The following is a 20666-nucleotide window of genomic DNA, read 5'->3' as shown; positions in this document are numbered from 1 at the left end:
GCAAGATACAAAGGTAGTCCTTGTTCACTCTATTTGTACAATGTGTTTCTAATTTATCCTTATTTCTAATATATCTGGTACAGTTAACATGAACCAAGCACTGATCATCACTCATTTGGATTGACTTCTTAAAAGATGTCACTACTTAGACTCTTGTCCTTGTCCCATCCCTTCAACAGAGCAGTCAGAAGGATTGATGTCAAGTATAAAAATGATCCTGTCATAGTCCCCTATCAAAATCAGCCATTGAGATCTAATTAGATATAAAATCATACTGAAAATTTTTACCATTATATTCACATGCTGTAAAAATGAATCTTAACCTGCAGAAATTAAAATATAAATTTAATTTAAAATATAATGTCATTTTTATATCACTCAATTCAGGTTAAGTCATACTGAAATAATGATGGATGCAAAATGCCAAGCGACTTATAACCACACATTGTACTTTCTCGCTGACATCACATGTTCATTATAAAATTGAATTCACAACATGTGCACCCTGCTATATTTGTGGATAACCAACAAAGACCTACTCTATAGCACAAGGGTCTCTGTTCAAAATTAAGCGACTTACATGGGAAAATAATTTGAAAAAGAACAGATACATGTATATGCATAACTGAGTCACTTTGCTGTACACTTGAAACTACAACATTATTTATCACTTATACTCCAATATAAAATAAAAAGTTAAAAATTAAAATTAAAATTCAGCTCCTTTTCAGGTCTGGGATCTAGCAAAACATTGGCATTTTTTTAATATATATATATACTTGTATAGTGTCACTAGGTACAAATGGTATTGAAATCTACTCAGAAATCTACTGAATACTCAGTAAATATATATATTTTTCATTTTTTTTGACCACGTTGCACAGCTTCTGGATCCTAGTTCCCTGACCAGGGATAGAACTGAGGCCATGGCCTAACTATTATATTTTATAATAGTATTTCTTAGTTATATTCTTTTGAATTGTGATGCTGGAGAAGACTCTTGAGAGTCCCTTGGACTGTAAGGAAATCAAACCAGTCAATCCTAAAGCAAATCAACCTTGAATATTCATTGGAAGGACTGATGCTGAAGCTGAAACTCCAATACTTTGGCCACCTGATGCGAAGAGCTGACTCGTTTGAAAAGACCCTGATGCTGCGAAAGATTGAGGGTGGGAGGAGAAGGGGGTGACAGAGGATGAGATGGATGGATGACATCATTGACTCAGTGGACATGAGTTAGAGCAAACTCCAAGAGATACTGAAGGACAGGGAAGCCTGGTGTGCTGCAGTCCATGGAGTTGCAGAGAATCAGACACAGCTGAGCGACTGAACAACAATACTTATCCTTTGATTACAAAGTATGAAGTGCCCTCACCTAAGCCTCTGTTTTATGCAGAAATCTACAAGCCTAAGCATTCACCAAGTATAATTATTAAGCCCCAGGTGGGTAAGGGCAATCTTATCTACTGTTGTTATGTTCAGTGCATTACATTTTTCTTTATCCAGAGTGGGTTATTTATAAAGATTTGTTGAATGAATAATCTTATTCAAGTTAATATAAATATTACCTTAAGATTTTGATATCCAGCTAGGGCAGACCAGATAAACAGTACATCTTACTATAGGCAGTTATGACTCAGTGCTCTTTGAGTTTCTTGCTTAGACTTGGAAGAATCAGCTAAGTAGCTTTTCAACATGGAGGATAGTTTACAAATTATAAAGTTTAGTTGAATATTCACAATGGTATCTTCTTCAACAGAGATATTTTAATATTTTATGGATATATATACATTTACAACAGTAGTCATATTTACTTTGTATATTTTTATTTGTTTATAAATCATGCATGTAATAATGAACAAATCAATGGTGTAAATTTTACATCAGACAAAATATAATCTAAAATAGTGAAATGGTAAGAAAAGAAATGTGTCCTAATAGTTTAGCCCAACTGGAAACCTCTGTCCCACCATATCAGAGGATTCTGGGAGATGTTCAAAAGCCTAATGTCCATGAACTTGGGAGGTGCATAAGCCATGTTGTTTGAGGTCAACATTGAGAAGCTCATTTTAGAACAATTTGTATTATTTTCTTTAGGATAAGATGCATAGTATATTGAGGCTTCCCAGGTGGCACAGTGGTAAAGAATCTGCCTGCCAATGCAGGAGATGCAGGTTTGATCACTGCATCGAGAAGATCCCTTGGAGGAGGAAATGGCAAACCTCTCTAGTATTCTTGCCTGGAAAATTCCATGGACAGAGGATCCTGGCAGGCTACAGTCCACGGGGTCACAAAAAGTCAGAAATGATTGAACAACAGCTGAGCACAACACACAGCAGCATGGTATATTAAGTCAATGAGAACAAATAAGATTGATTTGTCCTTAGATTTTTTAGTTGTTTTAAACATCTTTGCTTTGGTTTCCATCAATTTCCTCCCTTAGTGTATGATTCATGTTGTACAGATAATTCATTCAAAAAGGTGAAAATGTTAATCTCTTCTTAAGTTGTTCAGTGAGCTACAAGGATGTCCTCTGATGATTGAGTGAAGTGACACAGAAAAAAAACCCAAGCCAGTGTTAATAATGTGCTCATTAGAATGCATGAATCTCTTTCCCACTATAAGTTTTGCTTCTGGCTGTATACTTGGGACATGCTATTTTGTAATACACTCTGTAGGGTATTTTCTTAGTGGAAAATTTTTTGAAAGGTTACATTCTGGTGAATCACTGTGTGGAAAAGTGTTATTTGTTTTGCTCAGTCTGGATTTTGTCCAGGAAATAATACTTCCCTATTTTCATACTCAAGACACATAAAATTTTTACATTGGATTTTTACCTACAAAGTGTTGTGATGGCTATATTACCATTTATATAGAAAAGATGACTTTTACAGATGAATACACATTATTTTTATTTTTTGTCCTATCTAGCACCCAGGATAAGTGTATTATCTAAACTCAGAGTATAGTTGAATGTCACTTTGTATTTTCTATAGAATGGCAAATGCCTGTTGAAATTTGAATGTGTGGTGCCAATATAAATCCTCAGTCGTTAGAGGAATGCATTTTTAGAAATAATTCTTAGAGTTTGGTATAAACAGCATATATTATAGTTGTGCTTTGAAGCACAAACAGGGAAAACTGAGTTGGGAGAGAGTTATAGGTGTAAATTGAATAGGATTTTGCATTGTAAGCACACTACTTACTTCATGTGGGATGAGTGGGAGGGCAGAGGGGTCCTGAAGTAAAGAGAGCGAGCTAACTGAATGGGAGGGAAGTTCGGGGGAGAATGGATACATGCACATGTATGGCTAAGTTCCTTTGCTGTCCATCTGAAACTATTACAACCTTGTTATACTGTACTCCAATGTAATGCTATACTCCAATATAAAATAAAAAGTTAAAAAAAAAGAGCAAGCTAAGCAAATGAAGATAAAAATATTGACAACAGTAGGCTCACTGCTTAATAGTAACTATTAATCCAAGAGTACTTTTTGTATTGACTAAAGAATGATTTATCAACAATAGATTGTATTTCAGGCTATTTGGATACTATAATAAATAAAATACGATCCTTATGTCAAGGGATTTACACTACAATGCCAGGTATAGAAGAATGTCCTGGGGGCTCAGAAGGTGAAGAATCTGCCTGCAGTGCTGGAGAGCTGGATTCAATCTCTGGGTCAGGTACAGAAAAATTAACTGGTGACTTTCCTCCATAGTAGTTGCACATTCAGAATATTGTGTCAAGAGGGCCTCTGACAATCCTGGAGAAGACAGCATATAATTTGAGTCCTCAATGCCAAGGAAAAGCTTGCTTAAATAAAAGCTGGCTGTGAAAAGACTGTGCATAAAGGCTGAGAGTCAGGAGAAAGTGGACATAAGTATAAATGAGAAAATAGTAAGCAAAGTGAGGCAGCAATGCCTGCATCCTCATCTGATTGGAGGTGACTGGAAGAACCGGCAGGAACATTTTCAGGCAGAGAGAGGACAGTGCATAAAGTCTGAGAGTCAGGAGAAACTGGACATAAGTATAAATGAGAGAATGGTACGCAAAGTGAGGCTGATGGTGGGCAGCAAAGAATGCATCCTCATTTGATTGGAGGTGATTGGCAACCTTTGTGAATGTGAATGCTCCATGGAGATTAATTTTGTAGCTTACAAAACATAGTTTGGAGGGTATGGGAGAGGGTCGCTGCAGAGACATGCCTCAGTTTATCATATATATTTCATTGGAATTCTTTCTTATTCTTGGAAATACTTGCAGAATTATATTTAAGTAGATTGGGCAAATAAAGCAAATGAAAAAGAAAACTATTTAAAGAAAATAATTGGTTTTCAGCATTAGTTGTTTTTTCGCCTCACTACTGATATTTTAATATATCCCATAGTGATTGTTTATTTAGGGAGGGGTTTAAATTAATGTTATCACTTTCTTCTAAATTTTGTGATCCATTTAATGAATTATCATAATGGGAGTCTGAGCTAAAATGTTAATTTAAAAAGTGAAATTATTAGTCACTCAGGCCTGTCCAACTCTTTGTGAAACCATGAACTGTAGCCTGCCAGGCTCCTCTACCCATGGAGTTCACCAGCAAGAATACTGAAGTGGGTTGCTTTTACCTTCTCCAGGGGATCTTCCAGACCCAGGAATTGAACCCAGATCCCCTACATCGCAGGTAGACTCTTCACTATCTGCGCCACCAGGGAAGCCCATAAAGTAAGGAAACACAAAGCAAAAACCAGAATGATGGTTACTGTTGGAGAAAGAAAAGAACTGTGATTGGGAAGGGGCATCTGAAGGCATCTGGCTTGTTTGCAAAGGTTCTATCTTCTGACTAGGATGGAGTTTTAAATTTTATGATGCATTATTAATAAATTAGTCATTTGTTTTATGTGATTGTCTTATTGGTATTAAAATTATAAAAAATATAATAAAGAAAATAGATGATTCAGGAATTCTGCTTCTGGATTTTAAAATAATATGCACTGGTCTCATACCCCTCTTTAAATTACTACATGGTTGAAAGAAATACATAAAGTTACAGTTTTCAGGTATTGGGATATAGGCACCACAAGACTGTAATTCCTGATAGACATACAAGCTTACCTCTAGATTGCTTCAGGTTGCTGCATGAAAGCAGTTCCCAGACTATGAACAATGCAGAAAAAACACAAATAGAACATCAGTCTTGCTGTTTTTTAGAGAATAATATATGAGTTTGTTAAGGTTCAGGAGGCTAGAATGTGAGAACTAGAGTATGAGAGAAGAGTAAGGTAAATAAGAATGACATTCAGCAATTTGCTGAATACTAAACAGAGCTGAGAAATAAAACCAGAGAGATTAAGATAAGATTCCAGAAGAGTCGTATGTTATCTCTAGTACAAAATTTATCTGTAGAAAAACTTATTTTAGATCTCTCCTAATAATAAAAGTAATCCTTGAAAAACTTAGACTCATCTACAATTATCTCATATACATGCAAAAATATTTCAACATTTCTGTAAGGGAAAGCAACAAAATTTACTCTCAATGATATAGCATTTTTGTTTTCAGCATATAATAAAACATAAGAAATGCAAAGATCAAAACAATGAATAAATAAAAATAAATGCATAAAAAAATAAAATAAATGCATAAAACTCAAAAATAATTATAAGACTGTTTTTAAATAAGAAGGAACAATAGCACAGAGTAATAAGGACATTAAAGAATCTTTTTTTTTTAGCTTTTTACATTATATGTGTAGTGTTAAAATATGATTTGTAGGCAGACTGTGTTAAATTAAAAACACATATCCTAAACCCTAAGTTACTGTTAAAAAAATGTATATACCCAAAGAATAAATATCATGAGACAACCTAAGAGATCCAATGGCCCAATTAATTTTAAAGAAGGTATAAACACATAAAATTGATAAACCTTTAGTAGACCAAACAAGGCAGAAATAACATAAGCATAACTATAGGTCCTCAAACCATTGAAAAATGAACAGAAGATAGGGCAAATTTATGTCAACATAGTGTACACACTTGTTAGTAATACAGGTCATCCAAACTAACACAAAAGGAAATAAAAATCATCTGAGTATACTAGTATATATTGAATAATTTAGTCTGCACTTAAAACTTTCTCATAAAGAAAACTCTGTGCTCAAATGTCCTTTCTTGTGAATTCTATTCCTTGATGACTCAGTTGGTAAAGAATCCACCTGCAACGTAGGAGACACAGGAGATGTGAGTTTGATCCCTGGATTGAGTAGATCCTAGAGAAGGAAATGGCAACCCACTCCAGTATTCTTGCCTGGGAAATCTCAAGGACAGAGGAACCTGGCTGCTACAGTTCAAAGTGTCACAAAGAGAGAGACAAAACTGAGCGCAGAACAACAGCATAAACAACAACATTAAAAGAACCAATAAATACTTATTCTGCACAAATTCTCACAGAAAAAATATATTTGAAGCATATATAGCATAACACTCCAGCAAAATTTTGACAGATTTTTTTTAAAACAAAATCTTCAGATAAACATCCTAAATTAATATAGATATAAAAGTCTTAAAATACTAATTAAATTAAATCCAGCATATATGTATATATTTCTGGATTTTATATAATGATACAATATTAAATGTTTGTACTCAGTTGCTAAGTCATGTATAGCTCTTTGTGACTCTTTGGATTGTAACTCACCAAGTTCTTTTGTCCATGGGGTTTCCTAGGCAAGAATACTGGAGTGTGCTGCCATTTCTTACTTCAGGGGTTCTTCTCCAGCCAGGAATTAAACCCGCCTCTCTTCCATCTCTTGCACTGCAGACGGAGTCTTTACTGCTGAACCATCCAGGAAGTCCCACAGTATTACACATATATACATATACATATATATATGATATTAAATATGTAGGATATTATTATGAACAATGTTTACTCAGGAAAATAGCTCACCAGGAGTTCAAAGAAAGAAAAAGGAGTAGGCAGGCAAATTCTTAAGGCGGTGGTCAGTCTATCAAAGATGAGAAAGAAGGAAGAATTGGATAATAAGAACCTAGACCACAGCACCATTCTTACAAGTTCTCTTCAAGGTAAAAGTTGTCCATGAACTAAATTCTGCATCTTGTAATAAGATCCAGTAAGATGTAGCAAGTAAGCTTACCAAGTAGCACAGTGGTAAAGAATCCACCTGCCCATGCAGGAGATGCAGGAGACGTGAATTTGATCCCTAGGGCTGGGAACATCAACTGGAGAAGGAAATGGTAACCCACTGCTGTATTCTTGCCTGGAAAATCCTATGGACAGAGGAGCCTGGTGGGCTGCATTTCGTGGGGTCGCAAAGAGACACAACTGAGCAAATGAGCACGCTGCACGCAGGTGCTTACTCATGAGCTTAGAACAGTCCAGGGGAAGCTTGACACTATCATTCAGAGAAGTGCCATCCAAGACTGTTAATTGACCCAGCTGAGGGTCGGCTTCATGAGGGATGTCTTCATGAAGAAGATTTGAGATCTTTATTTCCAATATCGCCAAAATAAACAACTGTGATTTATTAGGAATAAATGAAGTTGGCTTAACATTTTTATGCTTTCATGAATTTCATTATGTTAGCCAAAGAAAGAAGGGAATCCGTATTATTCCCTCAAAATGTTGTAAATGTTTAGATAAAATTCAGTTCAGTTCACTTCAGTCACTCAATCATGTCTGACTCTTAGTCTGACTTTTTGACCCATTGACTGCAGCATGCCAGGCCTCTCTGTTCATTACTAATGCCCAGAGCTTGCTCAAACTCATGTCCATTGAGTTGGTGATGCCATCCAACCATCTGTCGTCCCCTGTCCTCCTGCCTTTACTCTTTCCCAGCATCAGGGTCTTTTCCAGTGAGTCGATTCTTCAAATCAGGTGTGAAGTATTGGAGTTCACATCAGGCCAAAGTACTGGAGTTTCAGCTTCAGCATCAATCCTTCCAATGAATAGTCAGGACTGATTTCCTTTAAGACTGATCTCCTTGATTTGATTTCCCTGGTGTCCAAGGGACTCTCGAGAGTCTTTAACACCACAGTTCAAAAGCATCAATTCTTTGGCACTTAGCCTTCTCTCAGCCTTCTTTATAGTCCAGCTCTCATATCCATACATGACTCCTGGAAAAATCATAGCTTTGATTACCATTAAATTAAAAAAAAATAACCAGCTCTCAGAAATCTAGGAATATAAGCTAAATTCCTTAAAATGGATAAATGGCACCTTTCAAAATCCTAGCTCTAAGGTCATTTTTAATAGTAAAATATAATTTATATAGAGTCAATGAAATTTTAAGCAAAACCACAGCAGTTTTTTTTTGCTGGAGAAATTGACACTTCAGCAATAAGTTTATAGTTATATGTAAAGGATATTAGATATCAAAAATTTTGGAAAAAAAATTTGGTAGATTTAAACCAGTTGAAACTTTCTGTTATGATACAATCATCGAAACAAAGTAGCATTTGTATAAGAATAGACATAAAGATAAGTGGTGTGGAATACAGATACCATAAATATAGAAATATTGAAAGAATCACAGGAAAACATAAGAAAGGTCTCCATGAAAAAGGAAAGTATTAAAGTTGGTGAAAAAGTGATTGTGACTTTGGACCATGAATTTTAAATCATTATAACTAGGCTTACATGTTTATTAATCAAAATCAGAACAGTGACAATCTACACATTTTTGCCAATGAAAAATGTATTATTCCTATAGCATAAAAATCCATGCTTTGGGATTCAGTGAACTCTTGGAAAGCATTTCTGCCTCCTGCTCATTGCCGAACCATTTTGTCTGACAAAAGTTGTCAAAATGCTTGAAGTGGTAGTTCATTGGCAAGAGGTCAAGTGAATATGGCAAGACAGATGAGGCCCAATTTGTTCAACTTTTGAAGCAGTGGAAGTGTGACATGTGCTCAAGCATTGTCATGGAGAAGACTTGGACTCTTTCTGTTGACCAATGTTAGCTTCAGGCATTGTGGTTTTCAGTGCATCTCATCGATTTGCTGAGCATACTTCTCGGATGTTATGGCTTCACTGGGATTCAGAGAGCTATAGTAGATCAAACCAGCATCAAACCAGCAAACAGTGACCATGCCTTTTTTTGGTGCAAGTTTGGCTTCGGAGTGTGCTTTGAAGCTTCTGTTTGGTCCAACCACTGAGTTCTTCATCACTGGTTGTTGTATAAAATCAACTTTTCTTCACACATCACAACCCGATAGAGAAATGGTTCATTGCTGTTGTGTAGAATAAGAGAATATGACAGTTCAAAATGGCAATTTTTTTTGTTTTAATTTTCGGTCAGCTCATGAGGCACCCACTTATCAAGCTTTTTCAGCTTTGCTATCGGGTTCAAATGTCAAACGACCATAGAACACTCAGTGCTGAGCTCTTTGACAACTTCTCACATAGTTGTAAGAGGATCAGTTTCTACCATCCTCTTTTGGTCATTGTCGACTTCTGATGACCAGCCACTGCACTTCTCAACTTCAGGGCTCTTGTCTCCTTTGCAAAACTTCTCAAACCACCACTGCACTGTATGTTCATTAGTGGTCCTTTGGCCAAGTGCATTGTTGATGATGTGAGTTGTCTCCGCTGCTTTGTGACCCATTTTGAACTCAAATAGGAAAATTGCTCAAATTTACTTTTTGTCTAACATAATTGCCCTAGTCTAAAATAAATATAAAATACATAGCAAGTAATAAGCCATTAACCAAAAACATAAAACAAGAAATGTACATTAAAATGATGTATAAATATCCACATGTAAGAATGTATTCCAGTATTGAACAGCGAGTTTCAAAGATGCAAAATTGCGATTGCTTTTGGCACCAACCAATAGAAAAATACTTTGTGACCTTTGGTTAGGAGAAGATTTTCTAGTTAGGTTATAAAAACATTAGGCATTCAAAACTGTGACACAGTTTATCTACACTTATTCCTCCTTTATTGTAAGACACCTTTTAAAAATGAAGAGTAAACCTCAAATGTAGACAAAGTAGTTGACATGTTTTTAGATGAAGGACTTGGGCACATACTTCAGAAGTCTTCCTCACCTTTGAATGAATGTCAACACTCCAGTAATTAAAAAGGACAAATACTTTCCCCAAAAGATATGTGGGTATTCCATATTCACATGAAAAAATACAACATTAATAATCATCAAGGAAATGCAAATTAAAAGTACAATGAACTACTACATAACCCAATCACTAGAATGCTAAAATTAACATTTGCTGAGTTTTGATGAGAATGGGCAGCAACATCGTCTCTCAGACATTGCTGGTTAGAATGTGAAATAGTTTGTGATTTTCATACAAACTTAAATATACATTGCCCATATGATGTCATATGGGCATATGCCCATATATATGTCATATGATGACATAATTTAATTTATAGATACATAGCCAAAAGAAAATTAAACTGATACACAGAAAATGATTTGTAGGTATGTTCAAAGTACATATGTAATAATTTAAACAATGTTCGTAGTAATTTTCTTTGTAAAAAGTTCAAAACCAGAAGCAATACAATTTTCTAAAAGTGAATGAATAAACATTGTGATATATACATAGGAATACTATTTGATAATATGAAAGAATGACCTTCTAATAAACATAACAGCAAAGATGAATCTCAAAAATAGCCTGCTGAGTAAAAGAAGCCACTGTAATCCTAAGATTTTATGTATACGAAGTATTAGGACAAATGAAACTAATCTTATTCAGAGAAAGCAGAGCAATGTTTGCATAAACCTGAAGAATGGAATATGAGGGATGAGGATAATTGGGGAAAAAAGCTTTATGGGACTATAGAAATGCTGTATAATAATTATTAAGATGTATTTCCAAGGTTATATGTTTTTATACTCCAGCAAAGTACACACCTAAAATATGTGTATTTCATATGGAAATTATACCTAATAATATTTTAGTCAAAAATAAAAAGTACTGAAATTATATGACTTGTGGCCCAATTGCAAATGCAAATTCAAAATCAAACAGTTGTTGTGTTGTATTTTGTAATATGTGTACCCATCAATGTGTTATTTGCATATTATTAAAATGGAAAAATAATTTTTAAAAAATCTATCTCTGAAATTAATTTTGAAGCCCTAACTTCAATGTAAAGTTAAGTGATAAACAATATTCTTATTTCATTTTAGTGGGTAATACTGTTACTCTTACATATAAAAAAATTGGTATTTCCTGTAAAGTAACTTGAGTTTATTATGTAAAGATTAAATATATCATAACATTTATAAGAAGCTTAATGATGTATTAGCTGGTTGACAGGGTTTTTTTCTCTTTTTTATAAGTTTTCTGCTCTATTTCTTGATTTGATAAAATATGAATTCTTTAAATAAAATTTTATATGTATATATAATAAATGAGTAGTATTAAAATAATATTATCAAGTAGAAACAATAGAAATGCCAAAATATAAATTAAAAAATCTTTTGCGGGTGACATGTTAATTAATCTATTTAGAATACAAAACCTATTTTGACAAATTATTTATATGTTTCTGTAAAAATCTAATAATTTAACTAGGTCATCTACCAGAAAAGAGATAAAACATTTGCATTTTCAAAGCAAAAGGAACATTAGATTTCATCTCAAGTTCAGTGAAGCTATATGCAAAATATCAGTTGAATGGTAAAGAAAAAATAATGAGAAATGCTTTTAGTTTCAAGCAACAGTTATCAGAAAAATCAACCAAAACCAAACCCCACAATCCCCATGATTTTAATGTAGCAGTTATCAGGAAAGCTTGCTAACAACTGAGGAAAAAAATTTTTGTAGTAAGAATAAAAATGTGAAGGTTATTTTGAAGAATCCAATTGGAATAAATGCAAATGAACCTTAACTAACTGAATTAGGGATGAGAACAAGGTATTTCTTTTGATAATAATATTGGACTAACAATCCAGAGAGAGATTTTCTTTATAGAGGATGTTTTAATACAACTTCTTAAAAGACTTTCCTCCTCGTCTCCCTCTTTCTTCCTTTTTATTGTGGTAAAAAACATATACACGAAGTCTACCTTGTTAACAAATCCTGAGTATTCACTACATTACAGTATTGCTACCTATAAGCACAGTGCTGTAGCGCTGATCTCTAGAATTTATTCATCTTGCACAAATAAAACACATACCCATTTTGTAACAACTCCACATTTCCCCCTCCCTGCACTCTTGGTAGGGCTTCCCCTGTAGCTCAGCTGGTAAAGAATCCACCTGCAATGCAGGAGATCTGGGTTTGATCCCTTGGTTTGGGAAGATCCCCTGGAGAAGGGAAAGGGTGCCCACTCTAGTATTCTGGTCTGGAGAATTCCATGAACTGTATGGTCCATGGGGTCGTGAAGAGTCGGACATGACTGAAAGACTTTCACTTTCACTTTTCACACTCTTGATAACCACATTCTTCTTTGGGATTTGACTACTTTGGATATTTCATATGGGTGGAATGAGTCTGTGTCTTAAGCTGTATCTATCTTTCTGTGACTGTCTTTTTTCACTTAACATAATATCTCCAAATTTCATTCAGGTTATAGCAAATGACAGCATTTCCTTCTCTTTATGGATGATTTGTATGCATTGCATATACCATACTTTCTTTATCCATCCATATACATTCAGGTTGTTTCCAGTCTTATTTTTATGAATAATGCTTGAAGTAAACATAAGAGTATAAATATCTCTTGAAGGTTCTGATTTCTATTATTTTAGATAAATGAAGAGAAATATGATAGTTGGGTCATAGACTACTTCTATTTTTAATATTTGAGGAGCCTTCATACTGTTTTCCATTGTTGCTATTCCAATTGACATTTCCACCAGCAGGGCACAATAGTTTCAATTAATCCATATCTTCAGCAATACTTTTTGTCTTTTTGCTTTCTTGATAAAGGCTCTCTTAATGGATGTGAGGGGATATCTTGTGTTTTTTATTTGTACTTCCTTCCCTGATGACTAGTGATGTGGAGCATCTTTTCATCTATCTTTTGGTCATTTTTATATATTCTTTGGAGAAATATCTACACAAGTGCTTTCTCATTTTTGAAATTTGTTTTGTTAAAGTCGTACAATAATTCTACTCAACTTAATTTTTAATAAATTTAAGTTTTAATAAATTTATAGATGACAAAGCTTTGTTTAGCATGTGGGAGCACAGTGAAACACACTGGAATTTTATAAATTTAATAGCAGTCTATAACTGTAAAACCAGCGTGTTAATTAATGATGAACAAATAATGCTTGAACACATTAAAATTATTAACTTCCTGATAGATCAAGAATTGTTCAATCTGTTGCAACTATTGAGCCTGCATGCTCAATAGTTAATACTAAATAGCTAAATAGCTAAAACTAATACTAAATATTAATACTAAATACGAATACTAACTAGCTAAAACTACTGAAGGCCATACACCTAGAGCCTGGGCTATGCAAGAGAAACCGACACAATTAGAAGCTGGCACATTGCAACTAGACAGTAGCCTCCACTCACAGCAACTGGAGAAAGCCCATGTACAGCAAGGAAGATCCAGCAGAGCTAAAATTAAATAAATAAGATTGTCCAATATATGTATCCCTTAACCTTCAAATATGTCATTTAAATTGATTTGTTTTCAAAGCTCTCTACTTTTGAGTGAGTTAATAATGGTATTGAAAAATAAATTTAATCTGTCATCTTTTATCTTCATCAGTGTCAAAAACAGAATTTATTAAACTGTAGAGAAAAATAAATTCAATAATTTCTAGCTATGAAGTTAAGGTCAATTGATCCTAATTAATTTGAACAAATATACTATATTTTAAAGGACCCTAAATTTCACTAATAAAAGGAAACTGTTCTATTTTAATCTATTTCTTTCCAATTATTTTGTTTACTCTATGTATCAACAATGGGCAAATTTAATTCAGATGACCATCATATCTTCTACATTTGACAAGAATCACTTAGAAGAAATGGAGTAGCCAGCGCTCAGAGTCAACAAAAGAGTCTGAAATGCAGTATTTGGGTGCAATCTTAAAAGTGACAGAATGATCTCAGTTAATTTCCAAGGCAAACCATTCAGAATCACAATAATCCAAATCTATGCACCAGCCACTAATGCTGAAGAAGCTGAAGATGAATGGTTCTATGAAGACCTACAAGACTCTAGAACTAATATCCCCAAAAGGTCTCCTTTTCATCATTGGACACAAGAATGCAAAAGTAGGAAGTCAAGAGATACCTGGACTAACAGGCAAATTTGGCCTTGGAGTAAAAAATTAAGCAGGCCAAAGGTAACCAAGTTTGCCAAGAACACACACTGGTCATAGCATAAATCCTTTTCCAACAACACAAGAGAAGACTATACACATGGACATCACCAGATGGTCAATATGGAAATCAGATTGATTATATTCTTTGCAGCCAAAGATGGGGAAGCTATATATAGTCAGCAAAAACAAGACCAGAAGCTGACTGTGGGTCAGATCTTGAGCACCTTATTGCAAAATACAGACTTAAATTGAATAAAGTAGGGAAAACCACTAGGCCATTCAGGTATGACAAAAATCAAATCCCTTATGACCATACAGTGGAAGGCACAAATGGATTCTAGGGGTTAGATCTGATAGAGTATCTGAAGAATTGGGGGTGGAGACTCATAACACTGTAGAAGAGGCAGAGAACAAAACCATCCCCAATAAAAAGAATTTCAAGAAGTCAGAATGGTTGTGTGAGGAGGCCTTACAGAAAGCTGAGAAAAGAAGAAAAGTGAAAGGCACAGAAGAAAAGGAAAGATATACCCAACTGAATGCAGAGTTCTAAAGAATAACAAAGAGAGATTAGAAAGCCTTCTTAAGTGAACAACACAAATAACTAGGGGAAAATAATAGAATGAGAGAGACTAGAGATCTCTTCAAGAAAATTAGAAATACAGAAGGAACATTTCATGCAAAGATAAGCACAATAAAAGAAAGGGCAGGAACCTAACAGAAACAATTAAGAAAAGGTGGCAAGAATACAAAGAACTATGTAAAAAAAAAAAGGTCTTAATGACCCAGATAACAATGATGTGGTCACTCACTTAGAGGCAGGCATCCTGGAGTGTGAAGTCTAGTGGGCCTTAGGAAGCATTACTATGAACAAAGCAGGTAAATGCTACTGAAATCCAACTGAGTTGTTTCAAATACCAAAAGATGATGCTGTTAAAGTGCTGCAGTCAAGATATCAGCAAATTTGGAAAATTCAACAGTGTACACAGAACTGAAAAATGTCAGTTTTCATTTGGACCTCAAAGAAAGGAAATGCCATAGAAACTAACAAAGAAACAAAGTTCAAACTACCTCACAATTGCACTCATTTCACATGCCAGCCAGGTAGTGCCCAAAATCCTTCAAGCAAGTCTTTAAGAGTATGTGAACTGAGCTCTTCCAGATGTACAAACAGGATTTAGAAAGGGCAGAGGAAAGAGATTAAATTGCCAACATCAATTAGATCAAAGGAAAAGCAAGAAAATTCAAAATAAAAAATCTACTCTTGTTTCATTGACTAAACTAAAGCCTTTGACTGTGTGAATCACAGCAAACTGTAGAAAATTATTAAAGAGATGGGAATACCAGACCATCTTATCTGTCTCCTGAGAAACCTGTATATAGGACAAGAAGCAACTTTGGAACCTGACATGGAAAAATGGACTGGTTCAAAACTGGGAAAATAGTATGTCAAAGCTATGTATTGTTACCCTGCTTATTTAACTTCTTTGCAGAGTGCATGCTTATGTGCTCAGTTGCTTCAGGCATATCTGATTCTTTGCAACCCTATGGACTGTAGCCTGCCAGGTCCCTCTCTCCATGGGATTCTCTAGGCAGTAATACTGGGATGGATAACCATTCCCTTTTCCAGGGGATCTTCCTGCCCCAGGGATCGAACCAGGGTCTCCTGCACTGCACAGATTCTTTACCATCTCAACCATGTGGGAAGCCCCTCTATGCAGACTACATCATGTAAAATGTTGGGCTGGATGACTTACAAGCTGAAACCAGTATTGTCTGGAGTAATATCAACCAACTCAGACAGACAGATGATACCACTTTAATGGCAGAAAACAAAGAGGAACTAAACAACCTCTTGATGAGGGTGCAAAAGGAGAGTGAAAAAGCTGACTTAAAACGACATTCAGAGAAATGAAGATCATAGCATATAGTCCCATCACTTCATTCAAATAGAAGGAGAAAACGTGGAAATGGTGACAAATTTTATTTTCTTGGGCTCCACAGTCACTGCAGAAAGTGACTTCAGCCGTGGAATTAAAAGATATTTGCTCCTTGGAAGAAATGCTATGACAAAACTAGACAGTGTATTAGACAGCTGAGATATCACTTTTCCAATAAAGGTCCCTATAGTCAAAGCTATGGTTTTCCCACTACTTAGGTATGGATGTGAGGGTTAGACCATAAAGAAGGCTGAGTGCTGAAAAATTTATTTCTTCAAATTATGGTGCTGGAGAAGACTATTGAGAGTCCTTTGGACAGAGAGGAGATCAAACTAGTCAATCCTAAAGGAAATCAACCCTGAATATCCCTGGGAAGGACTGGTGCTGAAGCTGAAGCTCCAATACTTTGGTCAGCTGATGTGAAGAGCCAACTCATTGGAAAATACCCTGATGCAGGGCAAGATTGAAGGCAGGAGGAGAAGGGGGCAACAGAGGACGAGATGGTTGGATGGCATCACCAGCTCAATGGACATGAGTTTGAGCAAACTCCAGGAGATACTGAAGGACAGGGAACTGATGTGCTACAGTTCATGGGGTCACTAAGATTCAGATATGACTTTGTGACTGAACAACGACAACAATGTATGGGCAATTAGTCATAATTTTCAATCCTGATTTTGCACATAACTTTATATAATGAGCTTTTGCTTTAATTAAAATATTTTGTAAAGTTAGTCTAAATTATTTTTCAATTTGCTATGTATTTTATGTTAAGCTTGGACTGTAATGTAGCATTTCTCTTACCATGAAGATTAATTCATTCAGGTTTTACTTTTGAAATGATGTTATATATAAAGCCATATGAAAAGCATATTTTTTCATTGTATGCTTATTTTCTTCGAGAAAAAAAATCCTAAAACTGAATATTAAACAAAATAATTGCACTAATTTTAAACGTAATAAAGATCGATGGTTGGATGGCATCACCGACTCAGTGGACATCAGTTCAGTTCAGTCGCTCAGTCGTGTCCAACTCTTTGTGACCCCATGAATCGCAGCATGCTTGTCCTCCCTGTCTATCACCAACTCCCGGAGTTTACTCAAACTCTGTCCATCGAGTCAGTGACGCCATCCAACCATCTCATCCTCGGTCGGTTTAATATTAATTAAATTAATATTAATTTAATATTAATAAAAGGATTACTCATATATTATTCATTGTATTAAATAATAGTTTCTAGTTACTGCAAGGTACATTATTATATGGCTGCAGATGTAGTATTTACATAAACTCCAACAATAGAGTACTTTGGCTAATTCATCTGAAACTTAGAATTTTATTTAATGAAACTACTGTCTCAACTCTATGTGTTTCTCATAGTTTTCTTAACAATGAGTGGCATTGATTCCTCAACTGATGTAATCATCAATCTAATAGATTTAATGTAGCTTTTCATAAAGGTTTATATATTTTCACTTTTTCTTCTAGGAAGAGTGACTATTTTCTGCAGTATAAACATATGTAGTATTGCCATTAAACTATTTTACCAATTTACCAATTTGAAGGGAAAGTATTTAAATTTCATAAGTGCTTTTTTCTTTGCATACTAGTTTTCTTAATATTTTTCTGTTCAGAAATGATTGCAAATAATTTTATTTCCAACTACTTAGTTGTTCTGTTTCTTATTTTTAGTTTCTGCTTATTAAACTTAGTTTTTTTTTCTCCATTTTTTGTTTTGTTTTATTTGTTCCAATATATTGATGATAATTGTCTTTAGTTTTTATTAAGTTAAATGAATTGATCACTTTTCTAGTCATCTATTTTGTTTTGTATGCTAAGCTCAACCTTATCCATCCCACATTTAATTTAATTTGAACCCTTGTCAGTGCCTTTCAGTATTTTCAGCTGATATTTTGGTAACAATGTAGGAAACTAAATGCTTTCTCCTGGAACTCTGGGGACAGAGATTGGGTTTGGATTCTAGAAACTCTAGCAAATGACTGGCAGCTGAAATAATTATTTAATAAAGCTTCTTTACATCTTAAAAAATATGTGTGCATCTGGCATGGATGCAGTTATCACTGATCCTTACTGTAGAAATTTAAATTATTATTTAAGTGCCTTTTAAAGAGTAAACTGGCAATTCTTTTCCAGATTGTTCATGGTTGTGGGTAGTTGTGTTAAATGACTGAAGAAATTACAGAATTGGTGCAAGGTTTTTAAGATTATTTTTGTCAAGATTTGTTAACACATATTAACAGTATAGAACTTATATGTTTTATTTTAGGTTTTCCATAAAGGTGCATGAAATATGCTTCCATATTGTCTTATAAAAGTTTCTATTATTTTTTCATAGAGGTAGTACATATTTTTTAGATTAATCTCATAAGCCTATAAAATATAACTTTTAATTTTTATTTTGCTATTATTTAAAAAAGCTTATTCCAACTTATTTTCTATCATAATATTATAGTTACTAACCTTAGGAATTTATCCAGATCTGTATCATTTTCCCCCTCCAAAAAAGTTTACTTTCATTATTTTGCAGACAGTGAATTTGCAATTTTGTATTGATGATTTTGCTAGTTAAATTTTTAGCTATTTAAAATTATTTTAATATCTAAAAGCATTTTATCAAACACCTATTTACTTGATTTTGTAATGTTTGTTTAAGCATTCTTTTTTAAATTAAACCAACATTTTTTAAGATCTTTTTGTTAAATAAAAATTTGACTTTTTGTTAACTTTTCTGTTTATCCTTTTATTAATGATGTATTTATTTTTTGTAAGACTAAAATAAATTCTTGTCTCTTTATGGGTTGAAATATCACTTCTGACCCTATCCTTTTTATTCTCCTCTTTTTTCTCTCAATTTCTTAGTTCCTTGGGAGAAAAAAAAAAAGCCAGAAAGTAGTTCACACAACCAAAAACAAATTAGTCTTCAGAGTAGATCCAATATAAACACATCAAGCACATTTTTATCTGTAGGGCAAGTGAAAGTGAAAGTGAAAGTCACTCAGTCCTGTCCACTCTTTGTGACCCCATGGACTATATATACAGTTCATGGAATTCTCCAGGCAGGAATACTGGAATGGATAGCCTTTAACTTCTCCAGGGGATCTCCCCAACCCAGGGATTGAACCCAGGTTTCCCACATGGCAAGTAGATTCTTTGCCACCTGAGCCACAAGGGAAGTCCAAGAATACTGGTGTGAGTAGCCTATTCCTTCAGCATGTATTCCCGACCCAGGAATCCAACCAGGGTCTCCTGCATTGCAGGAGGATTCTTTACCAACTGAGCTATCAGGGAAGCCCATGCAGAAAGGCAAGGGCACATCGATAGAGAGGCAAACACACATTTCCTTCATGTGAAGGATAAAATGTTCTGCCCAGGACAGGCCTACTATCTCGTGTGCAGTTATAGGAATCTTATCCCATATATGGGCTCATGAGTTAGATACGTATATATCAGGCATGCACTGAGGCAGAGGAAGACTAGATATGGAACTCTCCAGTTTTTCACTGGATTTGGAAAGTAAGAGTAGAATCCCAGCTTTGCTTTGGGTCTGAAGAATGTGTCCAGCTCTTGTCATTAACTGGGAATGCTCAGCTACCAATTTCAAGGATGCTTTCTAAATTTCACTGGTTTAAACTTGACTGAATTCCGTACCACCCACATGGAATATTGCTTTCATTTCCCCCACCTTGCTATCGCCATGGTTTAAAATTTTCAAGAGGAGGATAACATCCATGAATTCTCAGTCAAAAAAAAAAAAAGACCTGAAAGCAATTTTGGAATCATAGGTTCCGCAGTGTTAGCAGGACTTGAGCAGTTATAAACCACGGAGTCTAATTCAGGGTGGCTCATTCCTTCTTGGCATGTTCCAGGATGCTGAAGGGAACCCCAGACACTTCTGGAGTCATGTCCCTTTTGGAAGAAGTGCCGTGAGGCAGGAGCATACTTTTTTGAAGATTCTGTAAGAAAAAGAAGCTTTGGGGTCAAACTGATCTGCCATCCCCTTGTCATGCATGTTTGCATTCTTGGCATGGCATCCTTGGAAATACATCGCTCAAGTGGAATGGATTTTTCCTGTTTATCCATAATTAAGAAAATGCCCAATAATGTGATGATGCACCTCAGGCAAGCATGCAGAAGTCTTCCCCATAAAGCTTATTTTTGTCTTCCCCATGAAGTCCAAGTCAACTGCTGTCCAGCTGTTAGAACAGTTGCCCATAGGATGTAGGTCTGCCCTGGCAAGTAGAGTAGTTATATGTGTGAGCCTTGAATGAAAAAGTGTTTTGCTTAGCAATCATCCATGCTTCTGGCCCTTGTGGTTGCAGCCCTGGTTTTCTGACCAACTTCATGGTTTATTACAAAATTTTCAACTTAGGAACAGCCCAGCGGAAGGGATGTGTAAAGGGAAGTATCCGGGAAGGGGTA

Source organism: Odocoileus virginianus, chromosome 14 (assembly GCF_023699985.2).
Source record: "Odocoileus virginianus isolate 20LAN1187 ecotype Illinois chromosome 14, Ovbor_1.2, whole genome shotgun sequence".
NCBI lineage: Eukaryota > Metazoa > Chordata > Mammalia > Artiodactyla > Cervidae > Odocoileus > Odocoileus virginianus.
Note: the sequence above shows the minus strand (reverse complement) of the source record.